Source organism: Aquarana catesbeiana, linkage group LG08 (genome assembly GCF_042186555.1).
Source record: "Aquarana catesbeiana isolate 2022-GZ linkage group LG08, ASM4218655v1, whole genome shotgun sequence".
Lineage (NCBI taxonomy): Eukaryota > Metazoa > Chordata > Amphibia > Anura > Ranidae > Aquarana > Aquarana catesbeiana.
This window is the reverse complement of record NC_133331.1, coordinates 164,067,114-164,094,498: the sequence shown is the minus strand read 5'-3', so window position 1 is coordinate 164,094,498 and position 27,385 is coordinate 164,067,114. Positions and strand designations below refer to the sequence as shown.

General features: G+C 42.5%; 1 protein-coding gene across 5 annotated transcripts in view; it reads left to right on the top strand.

Moving 5' to 3' along the window:
• The window catches only part of NDST2 (N-deacetylase and N-sulfotransferase 2), a 255,524-nt gene that overhangs the window by 29,190 nt on the left and 198,949 nt on the right, over positions 1-27,385 (top strand). The window contains exon 3 of one of the 5 annotated variants that reach the window (XM_073596666.1): positions 12,298-12,354. The exons of the other annotated variants lie outside the window; for them this stretch is intronic. The gene's annotated coding sequence lies outside the window, so the exon portion shown is untranslated. The remainder of the gene's footprint in view (positions 1-12,297; positions 12,355-27,385) is intronic. 5 annotated transcript variants of the gene reach the window in all.

The window sequence follows — 27,385 nt, the reverse complement described above, 5'->3', positions numbered from 1 at the left end:
CTCTTTGTGATTTGTATGTTTTACTAATAATATATCACAAAAGAATTGCCATGTGTTCAGTGTGGGTGAGCACTAAAACTTTGCACTTGGCTTTTGAATAAGGCTAGTTTCACACCCTTGCAGATTTTATTTATCCAATTATATGTGCTAAAAACAGACGGATGGGCATGCGTTCCCCATTCACTGATTGCATAGCAGTCAGATGCAAACGGAGAGACGGTCCATTTACATCTGCCCATAGAGGACAGCGCACTGTGTCCACTCTGCATAAGTGGAGTCCGCCCTGTGTAAAAGTGTCCTAAATCCATCAGCAAAATGTGAAGATGTATCGAACCTAAGGGTGTGCCGAATAGAAATGTTGGTACCGAAAATGCTGGATGCACTTTGCCGAGAATGACAGTTGTTGTGTGTTTTTTTTTTTTTTTTTTTAAATTCATATTTTTACATATTGTATTCTATTTGGATTTTTAAATTAATATTAATTTCTTGTTGGCCATTATTGGCACCTTTTTTAGTGCAAGAAAGGTCAAGAAAAATCTTACTTAAACACACTGCTAATAGCATTAGTAAAATTTCCATTCGGTGCACCTTTAGCAGATATGAGACTGCAGACATGATACAAGAGATCAATGCAGCCTCACCTGTGCTTGTCAGATGCAGCCTGTCCCCGGATCAAAGCGGCGATCTCCGTGTGTCACAGAGCTGGATTTGAATTTCCCGGCTCCAGTAACAATGTCCTGCCTCCTGTGATCACATCACACTGATTTAATGTCCCGCCATTGGATCAGTGTTCTCTCTATCACAGGAGGCAGGACATTATGACTGCTGCCACCTGGACAATTCAGCTCCCTGACACAGGGAGATCATCACTCTGCGTGAGGCGGAGGGAGGAGAGGAGGATGACTGGAGCGCGTCAGGATGACACCCTCACAATGGGCGGCACCTGGGCAAACCTGCCCCCTTTTGGCACTCCCATAATCGGCTTTTTTTTGTTTTTTGTTTTTTTTTTTTTCCGGTCGATGCCTAAACCGTTTTCGGCCGAAATTTCAGTGCACCGCTAATGGAACCATGGGGCTAAAATTTTGGTTTCATGTAAGCCTTGTATTATAAATGTTTCAGACAGCCTGTCGCCTTCCCCATTCAGTGCCCAGTGGCACCAAAATACTTTGTGTTGGGTGGTGTCAGAGTTGTTGGATGAAAGCATAGTTACGTAGAGGAAGGACACATGCTTCCGGAAGCACCAGGTGTTTTGCAGCGGCTGAAGTAGAGGAAGGCATGGTGGTGAGCTGCTGGTGGTGGGTCGTGGGGACCTTTTTTACAGACGCTGTCATTTGGGCAATCGGATGTACTGGTTAGCAGTGGGTTGATATAATGTGCATTTGTCAAACACAATAAGCTTAGTGGGTTTCTCACTGCCTCTCATCTTGTAAATGGATTATCAAGAGCAGGCTGAGAACTGGCCATAAGAACTTGTTTATGACTTGTTTATGACCCTGTATTCTGAATAACATGCAACAGTGGATTATTTCACAGCAAAGAAAAGCATATAAATGTGTTTATGGATTTGTGTAATTTTATTTGGGAAATGTTAAATGCCTTGACTAAAAATGCGTATATAACCTTTACTTCAAAAAGTAATTCTGTTTTATGAAAACCAGTTATGAGAAGTCTGAAAGAATGTTTACTTATTTAGTGCTGAGAAGTTCAAAAGATTTTGAATGTATACTTAGGCCTCTTGCACACAATACTCCTGTTTAAGCATCTAGTTTTTCAGCCCTTTTTTTTTTTTGTATGTATTTTCGCGCATATGCGTTCACATATGTGCACATGCGCGGAAGCTTATTCTTTCGTTGACAATGTTAATGGACAAATGTGCGCGAATATGTTTGAAATGCATGCATGAGGTGCAGGGTGGATTTGATTTAAAACAAGTCGATTTAAATCGCTAGTAAAATGGCTTGCTTTAACCTCCCTGGCGGTTTTCCCGAATGTGGCTCGGGGTTACATTTCAGCACCATTAGCGGTAACCCCGAGCCACACTCGGGATTACATCGCAGGATCCTGGTGTGGCTTTACTTACCTTGTCCCCGGGATCCTGCGATGTCCCCCGCTGTGTCTGCGGGCTCCGTCCTCCTCCGAAGCCTCTCCGTGACGGGCTCCGTTCCCTGCGAGCGTCGCGACGCACGGGGGCGGAGCCTGGCGGCAAATTCAAAAAATTGTAAAAATCATAACACATACAGTACTGTAATCTTACAGATTACAGTACTGTATGAAATGATTTCACATCCCTTTTGTCCCCAGTGCTTTGGCCCATGCCCTGCATGCAGTTTTATGATATATACTGTTCTTTCTGCCTGGAAACTGGAGATTGTCCATAGCAACCAAAAAGTGTCCCTTTACGTCAAAAGTGGCTTTAGACCAGCTAGAAAACAGCGATAGTAAATTAGAACACTTGCAGAATTGGACGATAGTGAATCGTGGGGAAATTTTATTTTATTATTATTTTTTATTTATTTATTTTTTTTAATTATTTTTATTTATTATATTATAATTTTTGTTTTGTGTTTCAAACTTTATCATACCCGGGATATCTACTAGACTCTTGTTTGGACAGATTTAAGTGTGTTATTGTTAAGAATTACAGACCTACAATATAAAATGCCAAATTTCCATGCAAAATAATTGTACTGCTTTCAGCACCTAAAATCCGAAATAATCATACCGCCAGGGAGGTTAAATCCATTCAATTTTAAATTATAATTTTTAAAGAGCAAATGTCATCTCTCCCGCAGCGGCTCCTCCTCTGACCCGCTGTTGACTCACCGACAGTCCCATTCACTTTGATGTGCCAGTGACACTACAAGGTGAGGGACGTGGTGAGTGGATGGCCGCTAACAAATGCTGCCATGATGGATCTGAAATGACAGGTGCTCTTTAACCACTTGCTGCCTGCCGAGCGTCATATGACGTCACGAACTTTGAGTGGTGATATCTGAATGATGCCTGCAGCTACAGGCATCATTCAGATATCATCTTTTATAGCCGGTGACTCCCTACACCGTAAGAACGATCATAGCTGTTCAGCCACTTGATTGTTCCTACAGGTGGTGAGCGGGTGCGCTGCCCTCCTGTGAGCCGGAGAAGGGCTTGCGTTGCATGCTGACGATAGAGATTTCCAGTGGGCCAGATGGTCCCTGGAGTCTCTATGGTCGTTCGGAGGCTGGGCGTGACATCATAACATCCTCTGCATTTGAAAAAATGCTGCCGCCTGGGCTAGGAAGTTGAAATGTTCTTCCCCTTTTCTCTTGTAATAGGAATAAAAGTGACCAAACTAAAAAAATGAAAGTAAAATTAACAATAATAATAAAAAAAAAAAAAAAATGTAAGTGCTCACAGAAGCAAACGCATGTGTAAGTCGCGCCCACATATCAAAACGATGTTCAAACCACACGTGAGGTATCGCTGTGTGCCTTAGCGCGAGAGCAATAATTCTAGCACCAGATCGCTAGACCTCCACTGTATCTCAATGTATAACCTGTAAAAAATTGTAAAGTGTCGCCAATGGGGATTTTTAAGTACCCAAGTTTGGTGCAGTTTTGACGCGTGACATGTTGGGTATCTATTTTGTATCATCTTTCACATTATACAAAAAAATTGTGCTAACTTTACTGTTTGTGGGTTTTTTTTTTTTTTGCCTTTTTAATGCATGAAACTTTTTGAAAAATTGCTACACAAATACTGTGTGAGAGAAAGTTTGGGGGTTCTCTGTAATTTTCGAGGAAAAAAAATAATGATTTTCACATGTAGGAGAAAAATGTCAGAATTGGCCTGGGTAGCAAGTTGTTAAATGTAAGGACTCATTCTTGCAGGTAGTTAGAATATTTAATATTTGCAAACAAAATGAAGGCTTCCTATTTAGAATAACTTTGGTTAGTAAAACAGCGATATCAGAACCCATTCAATCATACAGTTTGTAGTGTACATAGATTTGCAAAACAGTGGGATAATGGAATAGTCCTGAACTTTGTTTTATCTCATGGTTACTATGAATTTGTGTGAATGCATCTCAGCTTGCAGAGCTTGGATTCATTGAATTCGTTTACCAAAAATGTAAACATTGCCGACTATACAGCCTCATGCTACATAACTTAGCTCCATTTCATGCTGCATAAACTAAATTAATGTATCTTAAATAGAAAAAAATTTTATTAAAAAAAACTTGATAAAAAATTTCCAATTTGATTTAAATCATGTTTTTTAATTTTTTGATCTTAAAAATTATTTATTTATTTTGTGTACTCTGATGAGGCGTAAATTACTGACCAAAAATGCAGATTTTACTGTAGAATACATGGCGCTTGTTTATGCGCCTGTGTGCATAGGCCCATTATAATTAATGGACTGTATTTTTTAGCTCCGTAAAAAAAAATAAGCTGTTCTAAGCGTGAAAGGCAAGACTTTATGGGTGTAAAAAGATGTCCGCTTGCCACCTTCTCACTTTAGGCTTCCTACGCACAAGTGTGGGTGTACCACGATGGTCAAGACGGAACGTCACCTTGGTTGCATTTTCTGACAGGACACTGAAACCTTCAGATCCTGTGGCGTAACGACGGCTCCTACGGAAGCGACATCATTCACCCGCGCCCCCCCCCCCCCCCCATCCACTTATGTAGCTGGAGGATGCGAACCTGGAAGGAAGACTGAGGAAGATGTCAGCCCTCTCGGTGACAGCTCGGGGCTGGAATGCTTCCTTCTAACGGAAGTCTCTTAATGTGCTAGTATGCGACGCATACTAGCACATTATGACATTGCCTTGCAGGGAAACACAGCTTGGCCGCACATTCCCCTAAGCAAGGCCTAACCGCTTCAACAAAGCTTGCTGAAAGCTCCGCAAATTCTTTGAGTAGGATTGCTGTTCGTTCTGCTCTTATACATGCTGAAGCCTGAGTGAACTTGGCCTATGAAAGCCTCCTGTTTAAATGGTCATGTTTGCATTGCTTTGCGTTGCATCATGCCATAATTATCCAACGTGTAATGTTCCGCTTCCCAAACACATCCAATCATGTCAATGGAAACACACCGCAAATGCCTCTCAAACACCCCTATGACGTTTACAGTACATTTGAGGCACTAGCTGGGATGATGTACAATGGAAAACCTAAACAGAGGAGGTGTCAGGAAAGTGTCAACATGACAAACGCGTGTAAAACATTTCTCTAAAGCCCTGAGAGCGCCACCTAAGGAGGTATTGGAGGGGTCTCCTCCTGAGAATGCTAGTTATCTGGCTGTTCTGATTCAATGTCCTTGATCAGCTATGCTGAGTAGGATTTCTGATTTCATGTGCGCATTTCCTAATTTCCTGACTGCTTTTTTTTTTTTGTTTCCTTTTTAGTATCAAATTTTATTAAAGCAAGAGGAGAATTTGAAGTCCTCAGATCGTGTGCCCTAAATATGAAGTTACTAATGTAATGTATTTGTCCTGACAGGTTCACTTTATTAAAGCATCCTTATGGTATGAAGAGATGATAGACTAGCACCTGCCTGGAAATTGGTCACCTCATCCAAGGATTTGGCATAAGAGCATTTAAAAAAAAGTTTGTTGCAGCTTTACCATACATAATAATGTTGTACACCCTGCTTGTTCTGCAGCACAGATATTCATCTTCACTACTCTTCATAGCAGGTCTGTGGAAAGAGCTTTCCTATAAAAAGGTAGATAGATGGCTGTTTCTTACGGTTTTCTTTTGAACAATTCTGCAAATTGCTGCATGCACTACTGATAGTCTGTACAGAGAATAGCAAAAAAACCCAAAACGATTCTGGTGTCACGCTGACCCAATGATCTGTCCTGATGTAGCAATGTTCTCCTCTGTTTTTAGAGCTGTAATAAAATTATTATTTTTAGAGTTTGTTCTTCAAAACCTAGGGAACTTCAACCTCTCTGAAAACTTTGAGTTTGTAGTAATCTTGAGTACAATAATTGTAAAGAGGAAGCGCCATCTTTGCTCTCTGAAGGGAAAATAAATAAGTCATGCAAAGCCACCTGGCTTTATTTCATAAAGTTTAAGGCAATTCGGTAATGACACGTAACCCTTTCTTTCCAAGAGGTCAGTAAAGATTGGATGCCTAGGCCACATTTAACAGCATCAGCTAACTTGGCACACAGGACATTCTAAAAATGCCAGTAGCTTTAGCTATAGAAGGCTGTAGAATGTGCTTTGCAGCGTTTTTTTCAGTAGGGTTTTTTAGCGTATATTAAGCAAAACTATTTTCCCACAAAGCTTATGGCTCAAAAATGCTGATAAACGTGAATAGATGTGTGTGTGTTTTTTTTTTTTTTTTTTTATGCTGTTATGCTTAAAATGCTCCAACTCTGTTATCAGAGTTGGAGCATTTTCACAGCTGAAAAATTCCTCTTAAAACCCACTAGTTCTGGAGGGTTTTTTTTTCCAGCCAGAAAATGCCCCTGCCAAAAAACACCAATTACAGCCTTTGTGTGCATGGACACATAGGATAACATGATGGGGAGTTTGTTGGCTGCAGAAAAAAAAACACCTAAAGCCAAAAACAGCAGCTGTAAAAACATCCAGTGTGCATGAGGCCTAACTGTCATTTAAGACTTGTATTTGGTGCACTATGCTATTTTAACTGGTAATTGCGCAGTCATGCAAAGCTGTACCCAAACGAAATGTATATCTTTTTTTTCCCCACACAAATGGAGCTTTTTTTTTTTTTTTTTTTTTTTGTGGTATTTTGATCACCACTGGGGGGGGGGGCATGGGGTTAATTTTTATATATATATATATACAGACTGAAAATGTTGAACCCCCCCCCCCCCCCCCCCAAAAAAATAACAATATTTTTTACTTCCTCCTATGAAACATATCTAATGAGAATTTTTTCTTTTTAATTTCTTTATACATTTTGGCCAAAATATATTTGTTTAAAGTAAAATCCCTATAATTGTATATTGATTGCTTTGCGTGAAAGTTATAGTGTCTACAAACTATGTGTGTGCACACAAACTTTAAAGGCATCCCAGTTTTAATCCGTAGGGTTCAATTATTGATGTGGCCCACCCTTTTTGCACCTATAACAGCTTCATCTCTTCTGGGAAGGCTGTTCACAAGGTTTAGGAGTGTGTCTATGGCAGTGGTTCTCAACCTGGTGGTCGAATGATGATTTGCCAGGGATCGCCGAATCCTGGGCTGTTCCTGAAGCCTTCATCACTCTCCCAGCCTTTTTGTGGCCACCCAGCAGTGTTGTCCCTGAAGTTTGTAGCCGCCCAGCTGGGCTGTACCTGAAACCTGTGACTGCCCACTCAGCCTCTTCGCAGCCGCCCATTCAGTTCATGGCATGGCTGGGGGGCAGAGACTAAGGCTCCTTTCACACTGGGGTGGTGGGGGAGTCGGCAGTAAAACGGCGCTATTTTTAGCGCCGCTTTACCGCCATTTTAGCGGCGGTATTCAGCCGCTAGCGGTGCGGTTTTAACCCCCGCTGGTGGCCGAAAAAGGGTTAAAACCGCTCGCATAGCACCACTACAGCAGCGGTATTGCCGTGCTGCCCCCATTGATTTCAATGGGCAGGAACAGTGAATACACCACTCCTTCACCACTCCAAAGATGCTGTTTGCAGGAGTTTTGTTTCTCTCCTGCCAGCGCACCGCTTCAGTGTGAAAGCCCTCGGGCTTTCACATTGGAGAAACAGCAGCGTCAGTTTTAGGTCGGTTTGCAGGCGCTATGTTTAGCGCAATAACGCCTGCAAACCGCCCCCAGTTTGAAAGATGACCTTGATAAAGAGCACCTAAGTTGGCTGATCAGAACTCCCCCCAGCACTGCCACTGATCCCCATCCCCCCCACCCCAGCACTGCTACTGATCCCATCCCCCCCCCACCCCAGCACTGCTACTGATCCCATCCCCCCGCCCCAGCACTGCTACTGATCCCATCCCCCCCGCCCCAGCACTGCTACTGATCCCATCCCCCCCCCCCCCCAGCACTGCTACTGATCCCATCCCCCCCCCCCCCCAGCACTGCTACTGATCCCATCCCCCCCCCCCAGCACTGCTACTGATCCCATCCCCCCCCCCCCAGCACTGCTACTGATCCCACCCCCCCCCCCCAGCACTGCCACTGATCCCATCCCCCCCCCCCAGCACTGCCACTGATCCCATCCCCCCCCCCAGCACTGCCACTGATCCCATCCCCCCCCCCCAGCACTGCCACTGATCCCATCCCCCCCCCCCCCAGCACTGCCACTGATCCCACCCCCCCCCCCAGCACTGCCACTGATCCCATTCCCCCCCCCCCCCAGCACTGCCACTGATCCCATTCCCCCCCCCCAGCACTGCCACTGATCCCATTCCCCCCCCCCCCCAGCACTGCCCACTGATCCCATCCCCCCCCCAGCACTGCCCACTGATCCATTCCCCCACCCCCCCCCCCCCCCACCAAGGAGTAAGAGAAGGAATAAAAATAGAGAATACATGGAAGGGAGAGGAAAAGAAGGGGAGGAACAAAGAAAAAGGGAGAGAGAGAATACGAGAGAACAAGAAATACGGCTAGAGAGAGAGATTTGGGGGGGGACAAGAAATTAGGATAGAGGATAGAGGGAGATAAAAGGGATAAAAGGGAAAGAAAGGAGAACAAAGAGAGAGTGGTTCATCCTAAAATGTACCATAAGGGGTTTTAATACTGTACAAGTGGAAGTGACTCAGGGAGAGCTAAATGTCTGTGGATTAGGGGAGCAAATTTCTTGTCTTGCCTTGGGTGCTGACAACCCACACTACGAAAATAATTTTACTGTTGGGGGGCCCCCACAACTTGGACAAGAAGGCCAGGCTCGCAGTCTCCGCTATAATTCATCCCAAAGGTGTTCTATCGGTTGAGGTCAGGACAGACAATTACCTCCACCCCAAACTCACTCATCCATGTCTTTATGGACCTTGCTTTGTGCACTGGTCCAAATCATTTGGTGGAGGGGGGATTATGATGTGGGGTTGTTTTTCTTAACACCTCTTAAGGCGTCAGCATACCAAGACATTTGGAAAATTCATGCTTCCCCAACTTTGTGTGAACAGTTTGGGGATTGCCCCTTCCTCTTCCACATGACTGCACACCAGTACAACGTGTAATATCTATCTATCTATCTATCTATCTATCTATCTGATCAGTGACTTATAATGGGATGATGGTGTGGCAAGTGCTGACAGTAATGATGCTGGGGGGGAAACTGACATCACCAGTGACATTAATTCAGTGAGGTCCATTAACTATGCACGATCACTTAAGGAGTTAAATGTGTGCTCTCTTCTTATTTATTTCTAAGCCTTGCTTTGCAGGGATAAGAAACAGATGGCTCAATCTGTACAAAGCCCTGTGTTGATGTCAACCACAGAGGCTCTGTGTTTTAATTGGACACAGCTGATCAGCAGGTCCCTGCGTTGAATCATTGGCTGGGATCTGCTGACAGACTCCTGTGCACAATCACTGTGAGTGTCAGTGCATGCACATGTAAACCCGAAAGCTGGCAGCGATGTACGGGGGCAATGCTTTTCCTGCACAGGCCGCCCGTCTGCAGTACATTGCGGGCAGGTGGTCCGCAACTGGTTAACATCCTGCTTCTAATGTGTGGTTTATTTTTATAGGCTGGCAAACTGACAAAAGTGAAAAAGTCATTCCTGGTGGAATGATAAATCCCTATTATGAAGCCTAGTGGAATGATGAAGCCCCTATACTGTGCAATCTTACAAAGCATGCACCTAGTAGTTTGACACAAGGTCTTATGCAGCTATAGCCCATTCTCACTAGGGAGCTCTAATGCAATTAATTAACCCTGTGTATTATTGCACTACCTCCGCTTGTAAACGTGTTTGGTGTTTTAGGTGGCCTATTGGTTTGGGTAATGGGCTGCCTTGCATACCACAAAGGACCAAAAACTGGACCTGCAGCATTTTTGCTAGTACAGCACACTGCAGTTCAGGTGCGTGATGGGGTGGATCTTTTATGGTACGATGTGAGGGGATAATTGGTGATCCTGTGCAGTGAAACTGCTTATTTTACATTCATGATTTACTCAAAGACAAAAATATAATCAGTCATTAAATTATAACCCACAACCAGGATGGATAAAAATTGACGATTAAAAAAAAAAAAAAAAAAAATCAAAAAAATTTTTATTTTATTTTTTTAAATCAAATTTTTTTTAATAAATTGCTTTTGGAGTAAAAATCTATCGAAAGATAGTTTTTCTATTCACAATACGTTAATAATTTAGTTTTAATTTACTCAGCATGAAATGGAGCTTAGTTATGTAGCATGAGGCTGTATACAGTGGAACCTTGGATTACGAACTCCGTTCCAGGAGAATGCTCGTAATCCAAAGTACTTGCACATCAAAGCGAGTTTCCCCATTGACTTCAATGGCATGCAATACCACATGCGGCCAGAGGTGTGTGGGGGGGGTGGGCGCCGGAGAGCGTCGGAAAGGGCCAGAAAGGCCCGAGGACACCTCGGCAAACCTCGGAGAGACTCCGTTCCCAAGGTTTGCCGAGGTCAGCTGAGCTGTCCTCGGGCCTTTCCGTTCATTTCCGAACGGCATGCTCGTCTCCGGCCCCCCCCCCCCCCACCTCAGGCCAAACGTGGTACTGCACACGCTTTGGCCTGAATCATGCTCATTTTGCGAGACAACATTCGCAAACCGAGTTACGATTTTTAAAAGTACAGTTCTCGTATTACGAAACGCTCGTTAACCGCGTTACTCGCAATCCGAGGTTCCACTGTATTCTGCAATATTTCCATTTTTGGTAAACTCCAAGCTCTACAAGCTGAGATAACATGCACTGCATTAATGCATTCACACAATGTCACAGTAACCATGAGATAAAACGAGGTTCAGGAATATTCCTTTATCCCATTGTTTTGAAAATCTATGTACACTACAAACTGTATGAATGAATCGGTTCTGATATCGCTGTTTTACTAACCTGACAGCTTATTATTCTAAATGGGAAACCTTCATTTTATTTGCAAGTATTAAAGATTCTAACTATCAGCAAGAATGAGTCCTTACATTTAAAGAGCACCTGTCCATTTCAGATCCATCATGGCAGCGCCTGTTAGCGGGCATCCACTCACCTGCTGCTGCCACGTCCCTCACCTTGTTGTGGCACTACGGCATCACCAGCCATCCCATTTTAAAGTGAATGGGACTCTCGGTGAGTAAATGGTGGGAAAGAGATGACCGTTGCTCTTTAAAAATGAGGATTTAAATCAAGTTGATTTAAATAAAGCCATTTTACTAGTGATTTAAATCAAATCCGCCCTGCCCACAACAGTAAAATCAGTTTGTATATGCAGCAAAGCATGCATGTGATATTCACTATGGATCCTAAGGGGTTAATCCTCCGCATTGTGTGAAAAGGCTGTTTTGATCCTGTCTATGATCCTCCCCTTCTTCCACAGTCCCCAATCCATCTCCTGATAGAACAGATCTTTTGGGCACTCTGCAAATGCTCGCTTTTGTGTGTATTGCTAGAGGTGTGGTGTGTGTTTTTTTTTTTTTTTTTTTTTTTTTTTTTTTTTTTTCCCCGAGCTGCAGTATGCATGAGCCCTAATGTTATATTTATTCAAGATTTTTGTATTTTTTTTTTTAATAGGCTGGCTTTGCAACATCGTCTAATATTTGCACAACAAACTTTCGGCTGGCTCCAAATGATCGCGCACACAATTTAGCGTTGTAGCTCATCTTTTGTTTATGCAAACATGTACTTATTGCCAATAACATTTACACACATAAAAGAGACAGACATCATAGGTGACATTACTTAGAAGAGGTAGGTGTAAGAATATCTTGTTTGTGTAGTTTTCATAGCTGGTCTGACAGGTCTGATGTAAAGGTCCATTTACATAAAATGTAACTTTGATCGTTTCCTTTTTGATGAGTTAGAGTAACTTGTGTAGACACTGTCCACACCAAAGTCATGATTTGTAAGTTCTTTAGGAAGTGTTTACGTCTCAAGTTACTGTAACTATAATTTCTACTCAAAATATTACTGAGGTCTTTTCAAATCCTGCTTAGATTTTGCAAGGACCATTCAGTATTGGTCTCACTAGGTACTAGAGTTTTTATGTATGTAAAATCTCTCGCGCTCTCTCTCGCGCTCGTTCATATATTTTTTTTTTTTTTTTTAGTGTAAATTTTAAAAATATTCTTTGCACCTGATTATTAAACCACAGTGCTGCTTATTTGTTAAAAGTAGTAGTTATGAAATAACGGTAAAATATTATTATTCTCTAGGTTCTGTTGGGCTTTTACACATCAAAGAATCTTGATTCAGCACTGAACATTGACAAGGTAGTTATCACAAGGTGTTGACTGTTGGAAAAAAAGTTCTGGATGCAATTCATCATCTTTTAAGGCAAATAATAAAACAAGACCATACTTTTTTTATTTTTATTTAATCCTTTAGCAACACTGTATAGTCTCTAGTCCCCCTCCTACAACACAATAGCTTAGTGAGGAGATCGCTCTACTAACATTGCATATTTAGTACAGCCAACTCCCTCAGTTTTTATAAGTATGGGTTTCGCTGATGGCTCGGTTCTCTCAGTTCCCCGAGCAGAGAGCTGCTGCCTGTCAATCGGCATTTCTCCTGGTCTGCTCCTCCATTCTCACTGGAGCGCTGAGCTGTGGAGGGGCCGGGAGCAGCCGCTGAGAGGGCTCTTAGTCCAGGCACTGGGGGGGGGGTCCAGAGTCTGGATGACGCGGTGCCAGGACTGATCTGTGTGACACCAGCAGAGAGAAGGCTTAAGACCGCTCTCTGCTGAAAACGGGTCACAGGAGTGCAAAATTAATCGCACTCCTGTGACCCTTAGGAGAAGCCCAGCCAAACAAGCCCAGGCTGCACTTCTCCTTTTTAAGCCTGCTGGATAAAACAAAAAAAGAACCTGTGTGTACCAGGCTTTACAGCTACAAACTCCCATACTGCACTCAGCATCCTCAGCTTCACCCCGGAACAAAAAGCCCAGTAAGGCCCCTTTCACACTAGTGCGACTTGTCCTGCAAATGGGACTACAAAGTCGCATGACAAGTCATACCCCATGATTTCAATGAGCACCATTCATATCTGTGTGACTTCAAAGTAGTCTCTGCACTACTTTGGTCTTTGATGCGACTTGAGGTCCATAAATCTCAAGATTACACAGGCATTGCTTCAAATCACGTCAAAATCGTGGCAATGTCGCATGACTTTTAGGTTGCACAAGTGTGAAAGGGGCTTAATAAGTGAAAGTAGGGGAAAATGGCTGCTATAGTTTGTTTACTCTCTGCTTCTAGAGGAGGTCATCCCTGTGCTGTTTCCTCCAATAAATAAGCTCCCATTCTTAAACTGACAGGAACTGGGCTGGCTTGGTGTCGCAGTCTTTGTTTCAACTGGAATCGATTTCCCAACAGTTCCTTTTAATTCCCTGTCACCAGAATGGGAAGTGAAGGCCTATCTTTCTAGTGGACACACCCATAAAAACTCTCCAGAATTAAAAAACAAAAACAAAGAAAACAAAAAAAATTGCAGTTTGACTTTTAGGCCTTATGCAGACATCTGATGTACAGTGAGACATCTGTAGTATGTTCATGGATTTGCCTGGAGTTGTTCCATCCAGTGTTTTTTTTTTTTCTTTTAATTATGTGTTGAAATTAGTTTGTATAACTAGTCTGACAGGTCGCTTTGAAAAATGATGCGTTACTACAGAAGTTAAAAGTGGGAATTAATGTGTGAAGGAACCATGGACTCCTAAAGCTCTTTTGTAGTAAATGCTAGCCATGCTTGGAATGATCCTTTTTAGAAGGTAGCACTAGTTTTTACATTGGATGCCAGCCCAGGATCACTGTCTTTATAGGGCAGTTTAACATACTCTGCTGATGTCTGCACACAAAGTAATCACAGAGCACTCAAGTGTAGGAAACCACACGCAGGAATTTTGCTTGTCATTCCTTATGCTGGCCGAACCCATTTTCGAAAGAACGAACATTCGGCTGTGAGAGCAAATGATAGTGCCATCATGTAATGACCGATCAATCGTTCAGTGGACATAAATGAATGCATTTTTTGTTTTGTTTTGTTACATATACATAGTGGAGACAGTTTGGATGGAAACACATTAACCTTTCAATTTGTCGTTCGGCAGAAAATTTCCAAACTTGTCCTTCGTTTTTTCGGCTCAAAAACGTCCCGATTATCGATTTTGTGCTCATTAACTAGCCGAAAAACGAACGAACTGTCTAAATGACCAAATTTCGGTTGATTTTTCATTTAGTGTATGGCCAGCATTAGATGGAACGTTGACCGTGGTGCATGAGTTGCTTGAGTATCTTGTCCCTAATGCCGCGTACACACGGTCGGACTTTTCGTCTACAAAAGTCCGACAGACTTCCGGCGGACTTTCGGCGGACTTGCAGCAGACTTTCTAACGAACGGACTTGCCTACACACGACCACACAAAAGTCCGACGGATTCGTACGTGATGACGTACACCGGACTAAAATAAGGAAGTTCATAGCCAGTAGCCAATAGCTGCCCTAGCATGGGTTTTTGTCCGTCGGACTAGCACACAGACGAGCGGATTTCGGGGTCCGTCGTAGTTACGACGTAAAGATTTGAAGCATGTTTCAAATCTAAAGTCCGTCGGATTTGAGGCTGAAAAAGTCTGCTGAAAGTCCGGAGAAGCCCACACACGATCGGATTACCAGCCAGCTTTAGTCCGTCGGCGTCCGTTGGACTTTTGTAGACGAAAAGTCCGACCGTGTGTACGCGGCATAACACTTTGGTAACCTGTTAAAAAAAAAAAAAAAAAAAGTTTGTCTTTTTTATTACAATTTGCTTTTCTATGTCATCGTTCATTGCATTGTTTTGTTGAACAGGCACAAAATTCTGCGTAAACAGAGTATTGGTAACTGTAAGCGCAAACACACAAGTCCATATATAAAGGGCTGAGCAACTTAGTCCATAGGGGACAGGCTGGAAGTTCAAGGGTTACGTGGTAACCGTTAATGGTTAAAGTAGGCTGGTAGGCTAGGCGGCTGCTGGCCTCAGAGAGCTGGCTCTGTGATGGATGAGAGAGGGGTAGAGAAGGAAGCGCCACCTGAGTGTAGTATTAACAAATGATGTTAAGGCTTTCAACCTCCCTGGACGATCCCTCTCCTGGATACCAAACCCGGAAGCAGACGGACGACCTGTGACGTCACGTGCGCTCCACGCCGGCCCCTAGTCTCTTCCTGATGGCCACAGAAGAAGTTCCCGGCTGGTAATCCACCTTCTGCAGCCCAGCATCCCTGCAGCGTCACCACCACAGGATCAGAGGGAACACCAAGGACCACATACCTATACAGATGAGCCTTTTATATGTTTTTATCCTGTAAGTGTGTTTTTACCTGGTGTCATTAAACATCATTTGATAATACTACACTCAGGTGGCGCTTCCTTCTCTACCCCTCTCACCAAATTCTGCGTAAGCCATTTTTTCTTCCATATTTCAAGTAATATCTGAAAAGGAGGAAAACATGTCTAAGGTTAGCCTTTGCTATCATGTTGGTTTTAAAGAGGTGCTTCAGTCATATTTTAAAAAATGAAGTCTGCAGCTACAAAAGCTGTAGCTGCTGACTTTTAAGAAGTACACTCACCTGTCCCAGGATCCAGTGGTGTCCTCACCCAGCTGGTTTCTTCACTGGGCTTTGGCCGCCAGTGTTGGCAGCCATTTGCGAACTGCTTGCGGCTTCATAGCCAGCTGCTCACTGTGCATGCATGAGCCGCTGTGCACCATCCGATTTGGTTCTGCAGCTTTCTGGGACCCAGAAGGCTGCAGGGGGAGGGGGGGGGGGCGGGGGCGAACTTCCGCTCAGATTGCTGCTGCAATCTGACCAGAAGTGGGTACCTGTCAAAACCAAACTCTCCCCCCCCCCCCAAAACAATGTGCCAAATGTGGAGGGGGGTGGGGGAGAAGGATGAGGAAGAAGAGCGAAACTTCCCCTATTGGGTGACGTCCCGCTTTAATAATCGATGAGAAACTATTCTTGAATAGTTTCTCGATGTTGCCAACATATAAAGGCCTCATGCAAACTGGGCATTTTGCGAACCCTCCTAGAAGCCTTTCCTCCTGGCTGCAACGTTTTGGCAGAAAAAAAAAACCCCAAATTGTATAGTGCTTTTAGGCGTGTTTACAGTCGTCAAACGCTTGGGCGTTATTCATTTTATTGGCCAGAATAATCCTATATTCTGGCTATTGAAATTAACACGCATTTTCAAGTGTCAAGTGTTTTTTCTGCCAAAATGTTGCTGTTTCTAGACGCACTAGCAGTGTGGGTTTTTTTTTTTTTTTTTCTGCCGCTAAAAGTCCCTGGCACTAAATACTGCTAAAAGCCCACATCTGCATGGATGCATAGGCTAACATGCAGGGGGAAAAAAAATGGCAGGCACTCCTAGAAGCAGCTGCAAAAATACCAGTGTGCATGAGGCCTTTAGCAGTTCCACTTATTTCTGGATTTATTCAGAAATGTATATTATAGCCCTTTTTTCTATGATATCACCATTATGCATAAAAACCCCACCCTACTTTTTCCGTCTGGAATCTAGGTTCACCTAAATGTTCACTATCAAATGAAAAAGTGGTAGAGTCTCACCTGTGACGGGAAGATACCAGAATGACAAATGAAACTGCTCATACTGCTGCTTTACTGGCAAATGAACATTTAAGTGATAAGGTTAATGCATTCAGGAGTTAAAAGTACAAGGGGAAAAAAGAAAATCTCACAGAAAAAATCAAGTCTGTTAGGTTTTTCATACTAGCAGGAAAAGGGGTATATATCAGCCAAGGAGCATGTTAGCAGTGTCATCCCACTCCTGCACTGTACACGTGTAATCATGAAACTTTATCACATTATTATCTGGAGCTTTCTGTTCCACAACTCAACGCTCAATAGAACAAATTACACAAAATAAATAATCCTCCAGGCACAGAAAGAATTACCCAACATCCTTGTAGGCCTCTCGCACTCTGCTATAGATTTATTAGCCCTATTGCAGAGATCCTCTATCACACCGTTCACATTATTAATGCAGCTAATAAAAGAAAACAGGACTTCGTTAAGTTAACCTTTTAATTACGGTGATGATTTATACAACAAGAGTAAACAATGCTACAGCAGGAAGCTGTTTATTGCACTTATGTTATAGAGTTCTGATACTTTTTGATGCTGTCTACAGGGAACATTTACCCACTAATATCAACCTCTGCCCCAAATGAGTTTAAAGGGAAGCTCCGCTTGTCTGCCTCCTCCCATCAACCCACCCCTCCGCTGCCACATTTTGAACCTTTTAGGGGATAGGGGAAGCGGGTATCTGGTTTTGACATGTACCCACTCCCACTTCCGACTCACTTTGCTGTGGCAAAGTGAGCCGAAAGTTTGTCGTCCCCCTCCCAAAGGGGAGATCGTGACGTTTACCTACCCATCCTCTTCCATTGTCTGTTCCCATGACGCCTTGTATTCAAAAGTTACAGTCAGGTGTTAGTTGTTGAACAGTGTTTTGTTCAAACAGACCTTTTGTGCTGAAAGACTTCATGACAGAATTTAAGTGTGTGTATGTGTTTTTTTTTTTTTTTTTTTGTTTTTTTTTCTTTGCCGTTTTATTGTTTTCCAGTTGTGTACAATGTATGTCATCACATCAGTGTGTGCATTAGAGATGCACCGAAATTTCGTCGCCTGAAAATATCGCTATCTGCATTTTGCCGATAAGAGAAAGAGGTGCCGATGATGGCACCAAAAATACATGAGATTTTACTATGCTTATGGTGTGTTTCATAGGTCATGTGACTCAAACTGCATCAGAAATGTAACACGGGTGCGTTATTGATGCATTCTTGCTGTGTTTTCAAAGCATTTTAACAGGGAGGTGCGTTTTTTTTTTTTAACTGACTCAAAAATGCAGCAACACACCACAGTTGAAGCGTAACAGACCAGTTTGACGACCTACATAGAATTTAAAGGGATGCGTCTTTCTTGAACTTTTCTTGCGCTAAAGGTGCCAATAATAGCGACAATAAATTCATGTTCATTTAAATTCATGATATTAAAGTAAAAAATAATACAATTTTTTTTAATATGTAAAAAATATATATTTTTTTAAAACTGTCATTTTTTAGTTTTCGACCAAGTGCATTTTCCTGCATTTTTGGTTTTGGCACCAAAATTTCCATTCGGTGCACCACTAGTCTGTATATGTATATATATATATGTATGTATATATATATATATATATATATATATATATATATATACTTAAAAAAAAAAAAAGTCACAGAAACTGGTTTGGTGGAGGACCCTGTGCCAATAACAAATTCGCAATGCAGTCAGGTCATACAAAAGCAGTAAAAGCTTTATTTGTGATCAAATGACCTCCCAAGTAAAAGATGTTATGGCTTCCCAAACATAAGGATGGTACAGTCTGTCTTGCTATAGTGGGAACTTGAACATATGGCTGTCTTGGTGGGAAATACTCTGCATAATAGAATATTAGAATGTAGCTATGGTTGAATCTCTTCCTGCTCTAAAAATTTAAAAGCACGGATGTTTATCTGAAACTAATAAAGACAATAAGAGACGACTTTTTGGAGGGAGTATTGTCTGTGGGTTGTCTGTCAATTGGCTGGTCATCAAGAATCTGAAGTGGAATCCTGCTGCTGGACTAGATTCCACTTTTGAATGCGAATGTCTTTTTTCCTTTTTTTTTTTTTTTCTTAGATTTGGGAAAAAAATATTTTTGTGTGTGTGTATTTTCTAAGGAGGACATGCTCAACTGGTATTGGCATCAGTAAACCATTGCACGAAGCAGGGGCACCCAGGACCCAAGCAGGTTTGTTACACACTTTTATTCAGACAAGGCAGCAACCCGTTTTAATGCAGGAGGGCCTTTGTACACCAAATCCACAGCATAAAACAAGTAAAACATTTGCTTGTCCGCGCCACAGACTAAATTCTGATTTAATTCTGCCTTAGAGTGCCACCTAATGGGTTCCCCAAAACAAACAAACAAGCAACACTTGTACCTTTTTAGTGTTCTGTCAGCACTCAGCCTTTTCACCCATCAAATTTCAACAGGTTCATTAGAAACCAGACTAAATTCGAACAGTGCACGGCCAACTTAGCCAGACCTCATTGTTATCGGGTAAAATGTGGAACTAGGATTGGAGGCTTTATCCTGCAAAGCTTCCCGGCTCTAGGACCTAAAGCCATATAAGCCAGGTTGTGTTTTTGATTATCTTCATAGATCTATTTGGGTTTCTTTGCAGAGTCTCGCTGTGGTAATGAGTAATCCATTATCTGTGGGAAAGAAAAGACCAATCCTGACTTGATCACAACCATTCCATAGCATAATAAATCTTTGCTTGTGAGATTGAGCATTCCTAACACTGAATACTCATTGGTGCTCTGGATTTAAACCATTGCCTGATTCTCTTATCTGGCCCTTTGGCTGTCCCTGCCTGTCCTGTGATGCCTTCACTGTTAACACGGCTCACTGAACTCAAGTGATTTTAAATAACTCTGCACCCAGAGTTAAAAAAGAAAAAAAGTGGGCATGGTATGTGAAGAGCCCTGTTTTACAGTTCGGGTGGGTGACCAAACCACAGCTCCGTTATCCATTTTTACCACTGCATCGCATAGTAGCTCTTTATGAAATACTTACCTTAGAACAAAGCTGTTGTAGACGTGCCCGCACACCGCTGACCTCTTTCTTCCGGGTTTGCTATATTCGGGGCTGTGATTGGCTGGAGCCACCGTTCAAGGTACGGGGCTCGGAAGGAACGGCACCCGAGGGCCGTTCCTTCAGAGCGCATGCGCCAGTGGTGTCACTGGCTACATGCAATGTAAATATTTCCTAAACTGTACATGTTTAGGAGATATTTGCCCTACCTATATTAATATTATTATTATTATTATTATTATTATACAGGATTTATATAGCGCCAACAGTTTACGTAGCGCTTTACAACTTGAGGATAGACAGTGTACCTATAGGTAAGCCTTATTCTAGGATTGCCTATAGGTAAATGTCTGCAGCAGAAGGTTGCTTCCTCTTTAAGATTAGGAGGGGGGTTGAATCGCGATAACGATTTTTTTAACGATTAATCGTCCAGCTCTAATGCCCCCATAGAAAAGGCTTGCTATGGTGGGCACTCAGTGGAGGGAAGGGATTGAGGAGTGCCAGCGGGGGACCAGTGAAGAGGAGTATCAGGACTGCTCTGTGCAAAACCACTACACGGAAAATAGAAGTATGGCACAAAAAAATGTAAGGTTTTCAATCACTTTTATATTGAGCAGAAATATGTTTGGCCCTCCAACAGTCCCATTTTCTCATGTGGCCCCTTAGGAAAATGATTTGCCCAACTATGGCTTAGGTTATATGTAAGACCCCTTCCACACGAGGCGGATCTGCTCAGCGGAGTCCGCCGGCTCAGCAGGAGATCATCTCTCCGTTGATCTCCGCTGAGCCGGCAGATGACAGGTCCGTCTCCGCTCACTGAGCGGGGAGGGGCCTGTCAGAGCGCCGCTGATTCTATGGAGGGATCGTGTCCGTTTTCATCAGATCTCATTCGGTACGCCAGGACGGATGCGAACGTATCGCCATACGTCTGATTTGAGCAGATCGGATGTCAGCGGACATGGTCAACGATGACATCTGTCACTCCCTTTACCTGCATGGCGCGTCCATTTAGGTCCGCCTAAAAAAAAAAAAAAAAAAAAAACAGGTGGACCCGTGTGAAAGGGGCCTGAGGCTGTGCGGACTTTTATTTCTGTGAGTTAGCTACAAATGTTAGGCCAACTATAGAAGGTCTGACTTTGGGCATTTTTTGTGCACATTCATTGAAAGTATATTGTTGCCTTCAAAATTGTAATTTAAACTAAATGCTCCTAATTTAGGTAAAATATTATTGTATATCAGTTTGTTAATGTTGTGTTTGTAGTTGCTAGGCAACACTTTTGAAGCCTGAGAAAACTTGTTTTTTTTTCTTTTTTTTTTCTTCTTCTTTCTAAATGGTGACATCTGCGACAAGTCACGTCCTGACCTGTTTATAAAAGACTTATAACTAGATTGCAGGCAGAGACATGGTGGGTGTAGGTAATTTGAAGGGAAATCATTTAGTGGGTGGGAATGAAAGCGATGAATCTGGCTTATTGTGGAATGCTAGGAATATTATGCGCTGTTTTGCTTTTTGTTCTATTAAAAGTGCAAAAGTGTCGCATTCAGTTCTTAGTGGGTAAATGGATTATATGCAGTGCGTGTTTGTTTGCTAGACTTCTAAACTAGAGAATGTTCTGATGCCGTAATCTGTATCTAGAGTAAATCTGCCCATATACTAGAAGTTTGGTTTGAGACCATCAAATTGGCATTCATTTTTGACCATAGTGACAAGAATATTTGAGAAAAAAAGAGCAGGATGGAAAATTTTTAAACAAATTTCTTACACTGCAGGTGGCTTTCATTTGGCAAAATTACATTCATTCCAAAATCGAATGTTAAAAGCAAACAACATTTGGAAGTGTTTTTGAATGACGTTTTGTCTAGTCCTGAGCGCTAAACACAATGTTCGTCCGAAAATCTACTCTTATATGTCCGGCTTAAAGTTCCTAAACCCACAACAGTAAAATCCTTTTGTATATTCAGTAAAGCATGCTTGTTATATTCACTGTGGAACCTAAGGGGGTTATCCTGTGCATGTGTAAAAAGGCTGTTTGATCCTGTCTTCTCTGTTCCGCCCCTTCTTCCACTGTCCCCAATCCATCTCCTGATAGAAGAGAGCCTTGATGGCATGCTGCACATGCTCCAGTTTGTGTATTGCTAGAGTTATTTTTTTTTTTTTCTTGTCCCACCATCCCCTTGGGAGGGTGCATGTGATCAGCACAGGGGCAATCAGCACTGTCCAGACAGAGGGTCAGGGATCATGTAGCCTCATAGGACAGTCAGCGGAGAATGAAACTCCTCCTACAAGCTTTAACCAGACACTGATGGTCACAAAACTGCTATACACTGCTGATGAGAAAGGGTATTTAGCATTTTTTATATTTACTTAAATAATTGATACGCTTATTTTCTTGTCATTCATTTTTATCTTGCAAAGTGTTTTTATCTCAGGAAGCATTATTTTATCACCACCCCATGTGTCTCTCTTCCCTGCTCTCCTCATTTGATACCTCCCTAAAACTCTGGGTTTACACTGATGCGAATTGAACCCGCATCCAATTCACATGACAGGAGAGAGTGACTGGCTCTCAATGGAGCTGGTTCATACAGCTCCAAGCCGGAAACAGCACAAGGTAAGGGGGGTGCACTGTAATGTAAAGGAGGTTGGGGGACTCTTGACTTCTGATGGTGGGGGGGCTCTTGACATCTGATGTAAGGGGCAGTGTGGTGCTCTGGACAGCTGCTTATAATTATTATAAGAATAATACAATTTTATACCAGTTGAAAAGGAGGCTCGCACACCAATGGTATCATAAATAGTAGATACATTTTATTTAGTCTTACAGATACAACACTGGCCCTTTGAGGGCAACCATAATGCTGATGTGGTCCCGCAATGAAGTTTAGTTTTACACCCTTTGGCTTAGAGTGACACATCTTCTCTTTACTTTTTCTCCCTACTGTTATACTGTAACTGACAAACCTAACATGCATGGGTGTTTATACATTTTCTTTGCCCATCCTCTTCTATTCTTTAGAGATGTTGCCTTAATCCTACATATTTTCATTCTGTGGCTGGAAAATGAAAACTCTTGTTCTGGCTACTTGCCTTTATAAAATTGTATATTTTGGAATTGCTGCTAAAAATGGGGGTACTTCTCTGTATAAACTGGTTCGGCACCAGAAAATTGCAGTGTGTTTGGACTAAACTTGCACACGCTATTTACATTTTATATTGCACCATAATTCACGTTGAAGCGCAGGTCATTGTGGTGGTCGGATGGCACCCCCAAAGCACCATACCTAGAACCCCACAACACAAAATTGTAAACCATCTGTGTAATGTGGTGTGGAACATCAGGAAACCGGTACTGGTCCATTATAGTCTATCTTGTGGTGCTTTGGAAGCTTCTTTAAAATGGGGACTGCCCTTGAAACCCATGTTCAGTAAAGTGCCACTACAGTGTGAATATGGTTTAAAGTGGTTTTAAAGTCAGAAGGTTTTTTATCTTGATGCATTAAGATAAAAACCTTCTGTGTGCAGCAGCCCCCCTAAGGCTTAATGTACACGGGACATTTTAAAACCTCTCCTGAACGATTTAACACTTGACAGATAGTAATCGATGTTTAAAAACGTCCGTTTTGCTGCATTTTTAGAAGCTCCTTCTTTCTTCTTTTTTTTGCAAATAGTCAAAAACTAAAAACTCCTGTAAATGAAACGCGAGTTACCACATTTACAAGCTGTTACAGACGTTTGGTGTTTCAAATGCCTCTGAACATCCTCCTGAACACCTTTTTTTTTTTTTTTTTGCTTTCTAAAAAATGCTTTTAAACTCAACTGCCTAGAAACGACTATAAAGGGCCCTGTGTACGTGTGCTGATAAGATGACATAGAGGAGAGTTCAAGGGCAGCTGAAAAAAAAATGCCCAACTGCTCCTAAGGGTCCTTTCACACTGGGGCTTTCACACTGGAGTGGTGCACTAGCAGGACGGGAAAAAAAGTCCTGCTAGCAGCATCTTCGGAGCGGTGAAGGAGCAGAGTGTATACCGCTCCTGCCCATTGAAATCAATGGGATGGCGCGGCTATACCACCGGCAAAGCGCCTCAGTAGAGGCGCTTTGCGGTGGTTTTAACCCTTTCTCGACCACTAGCAGGGGGGTAAAACCGCCCCGCTAGCGGCTGAATACTGACGGTAAAGCGCCGCTTACAATAGCGGTGCTTTACCGCTGACAACGCCCCCGCCCCAGTGTGAAAGGGGCCTAAATGTCCGTTTTACCAGTAGCAGTGTACATGAAGCCTTATACTTAACTGATCCCCATCTCAATCCAGTGATATGCATGAGAGTCTCTGCAGTCCGGGGCTCTCCCTCCTCATTGGCTAAGACAGCAGAGGGGCGCCATTGGCTCCCGCTGCTGGCAATCAGTCAGTGAGCCAATAAGGAGAGAGAGAGGGACGGGGCTAAGCCACGGTTCCATGTCTGAATGGACACAGCAGCGGCTCGGTTCGGCTGTAGGGGCACCTGGGAGGAGCCAGGAGCGCCAGCGAGGGTCCCGAGAAGAGAAGTATCCCTCCTGCTCTGTGTAAAAACCATTACACAAAGCAGGCAAGTATGACATGTTTTTAAACGAAAAAAAAAAACTTTTTAGTACCACTTTAAGGTGTCTGGTCTTTTAAAGGATAAGTTCACCTTTCGTAACATGTTAGAGTGACCCATATTCAGGGTGTAACGTGTTAGGAACGGACTTCCCCACCGCACCTCCCTGATCCCTGAACTAGCGGGTATCTTCTAACCCAGCTAGTTTCCCAGTGCAGTGTGGGTAGAACGAGAAGACTAGTTCCACTTTTTGTTCTGGTTTCACCTCCAAAGCACTTGAGGCCTGAAGACTTCATACACTGTGTTATGTTCTGCAAGTTATAAGCTATAGCACATGCTAATTACTAAACTTTCAACATTGTTGAGTAACTGTTAATTATTTGTAGACGTGTTTGTATTTTTCAGATACTTTTTCAGTAATGCTCATATACATGAGATATTTGTACAAGTGGAAGGCTTCCACTAAGCTCAGTAAAGCACAGGCTGAGTAGACCTGCTTGGACGTATGTAGATGTGTCTAGACATGAGTTGATAGGCGGGCTTTTTTTTTTTCCATAATGTATCTGGATGAGGTATGAAGGGGGGAGGGTTTGTGAAAGGCAGAAGCTTGGTACACATCCGTATTTCTGTAACCCCTGCGGGCCCCTCATAAAGTGAGCTTTACAGAGTGCCAAGCCGGAGACATATTGTGCTCACGCTGTGTATTGGAATGTTTCATTGCAAATCTGCAGCCAGTCTTTTAATGGAAAATGTTCCTTGAAGGGATATTTGGTTGCATTTTTGTGCTTCACGCCCCCCCTTCCCCACGCTCCCCTCTTTTTTTCAGAGATTCCTGCAGTGATCTATACACTGTGCTGTAGCGTTCCATTTGGAACAAAGGCAAGGCATGTGCTTCAGGAGAACTCATTTCATCTTTTGTTCCACCTATGCACATTTGGATTCAAAGCCTCTCTCCCTCTCCTAGTGCTTCTTTTTAACCAGCTCTCTATAAATGGCTTGAGAAAACGGGCAGGCAACGACAGAGGTCATCCTTTGTGTTTTCTGATCTTGTGTCCGAAATAGGGATGTGAAGACTCCACCGTCTCCTCCTAATTTCTTTCCACAGCCAAGCTCAAGTCATGTAGACTTGAGCTTTTTTTTGCTGAAAAAAAAAAAGTGTGTGTGCAGGGTAGTTTTTTTTTTTTTTTTTTTTTTTTTTTTACATGTAGGCTTGTTAAACGCTGCAAAAGAGGAAAAAAAATGATCGGAGCTTATTTTCGGAGCTCTTTAAAAAAAATAAATAGCAGTTGTTAGGAGACGGTGAAAGGAATTTGCGCTGTAGTTTTTTATTTTCATCTCCTGATGATGTGTAATGTGTATTGTGTTGCTGCACTGTATAGGCTCATTACGGTGACAGAACATGGAGCATTTACTGCGCAATAGGCTACAGACTTGCATGCGGCTTTGGAATATTTACATGCCGAAACCATTCAACATAATGTCCGCAATGCTGTTAAAGTCACATTTGACATCTCAAGAGCTTATAAAAAAGCTTGGTATTATCCTGAAATGCATCTCTCTGGGACGAGTACTTAATCTCCCGGTAATGGCATTGATTTGATGCTACAAGGCCTATATCTTGGTTCATGTGCATTTTTTTTTTTTGCTGCTGATAAGCAATGCCTAAGGATATGACCTGCACATGTTCTGATTATGAATACTTCTAGTGTTGTGTGCCATATATCTGCCCATTGGGGTCATCGTCAGGTGATTGGCTTTTGAGAATTGTTACATTGGCATGTCAGTGAGCAGTATGGTTCTACATTTTATTTCATTAATGTTACTGATTTATAATTAAAATACATTGATTTTTATTACAGCCGTTACTCTGAGAGTTGAATTAATTTCACTTAAAGTGCAGTTTTTAGGCTTAAATAATTTCGTATGAAATAATTGTAAGACTAGGCATAGATGAAGCAAGCTTCTTGTTCTTTGGGTAGTTGGCTGGCCTCCAATTGTAGCTCAGTTTATATAGACACGGTGTTTTACTGCAGCCTTGACTACATTTCTTCATGACCCTTTTCAGGTTGGTTTCCAAACTTATCACTGCTACTGTAGAAGATCATATTGATGCCTCACTCCACTTGCACAAGTTAATTTGCCACAGTCTATAGCTGGAAACGTGGGGATTTTAGCTGTTTAGTGGCAAGCAGCCTGATAGATATATATATATATATATATATATATATATATATATATATATATATATATATATATATATATATATATATATATATATATATATAATTTTTCACTTGACACGGCATTTCAACTAGCTAAGACAAGTGTGGGGGTGGTATGTTTTTTTTTTTTTTTTTTTTTTTTTTCTTCCTAGAAATTTTGGCTTCAGGTGAATAAATAATCTTATCTATATGTATTGATTTAATAACCTTGTTTTTGAATAGTTTGTAACATGTACACTATATTAAGACACCTGCCTTTACACGCACATGAACTTTAATGGCATCCCAGACTGTCTGTAGGGTTCAATATTATGAATTGGCCCACCCTTTGCAGCTATAACAGCTTCAACTCTTCTGGGAAGGCCGTCCACAAGGTTTAGGAGTGTGTGTGTGTGTCTATGGGAATGTTTGACTATTCTTCCAGAAGCGCATTTGTGAGGTCAGGCACTGATGTTGGAGAGGCCTGGCTCACAATCTCCGCTCTAATTCATCCCAAAGGTGTTCTATTAGGTTATGGTCAGGACTCTGTGCAGGCCAGTCAAGTTCCTCCACCCCAAACCCGCTCATCCATGGTTTTTATGGACCTTGCTTTATGCGCAGTAATTTTTGAACAGGAAGGGCAAACCCCAAACTGTTCCCACAAATTTGGGAGCATGAAATCGTCCAAAATGTCTGGTATTCTGACGCCTTAAGAGTTCCCTTCACTGGAATGAAGGGGCCAAGCCCAACCCCTGAAAAATAATCCCCCCTAATGATTTGGACCAGTGCACAAAACAAGGTCCATAAACGGTGGATGAGCAAGTTTGGGGTGGAGGAACTTGACTGGTCTGCACAGAGTCC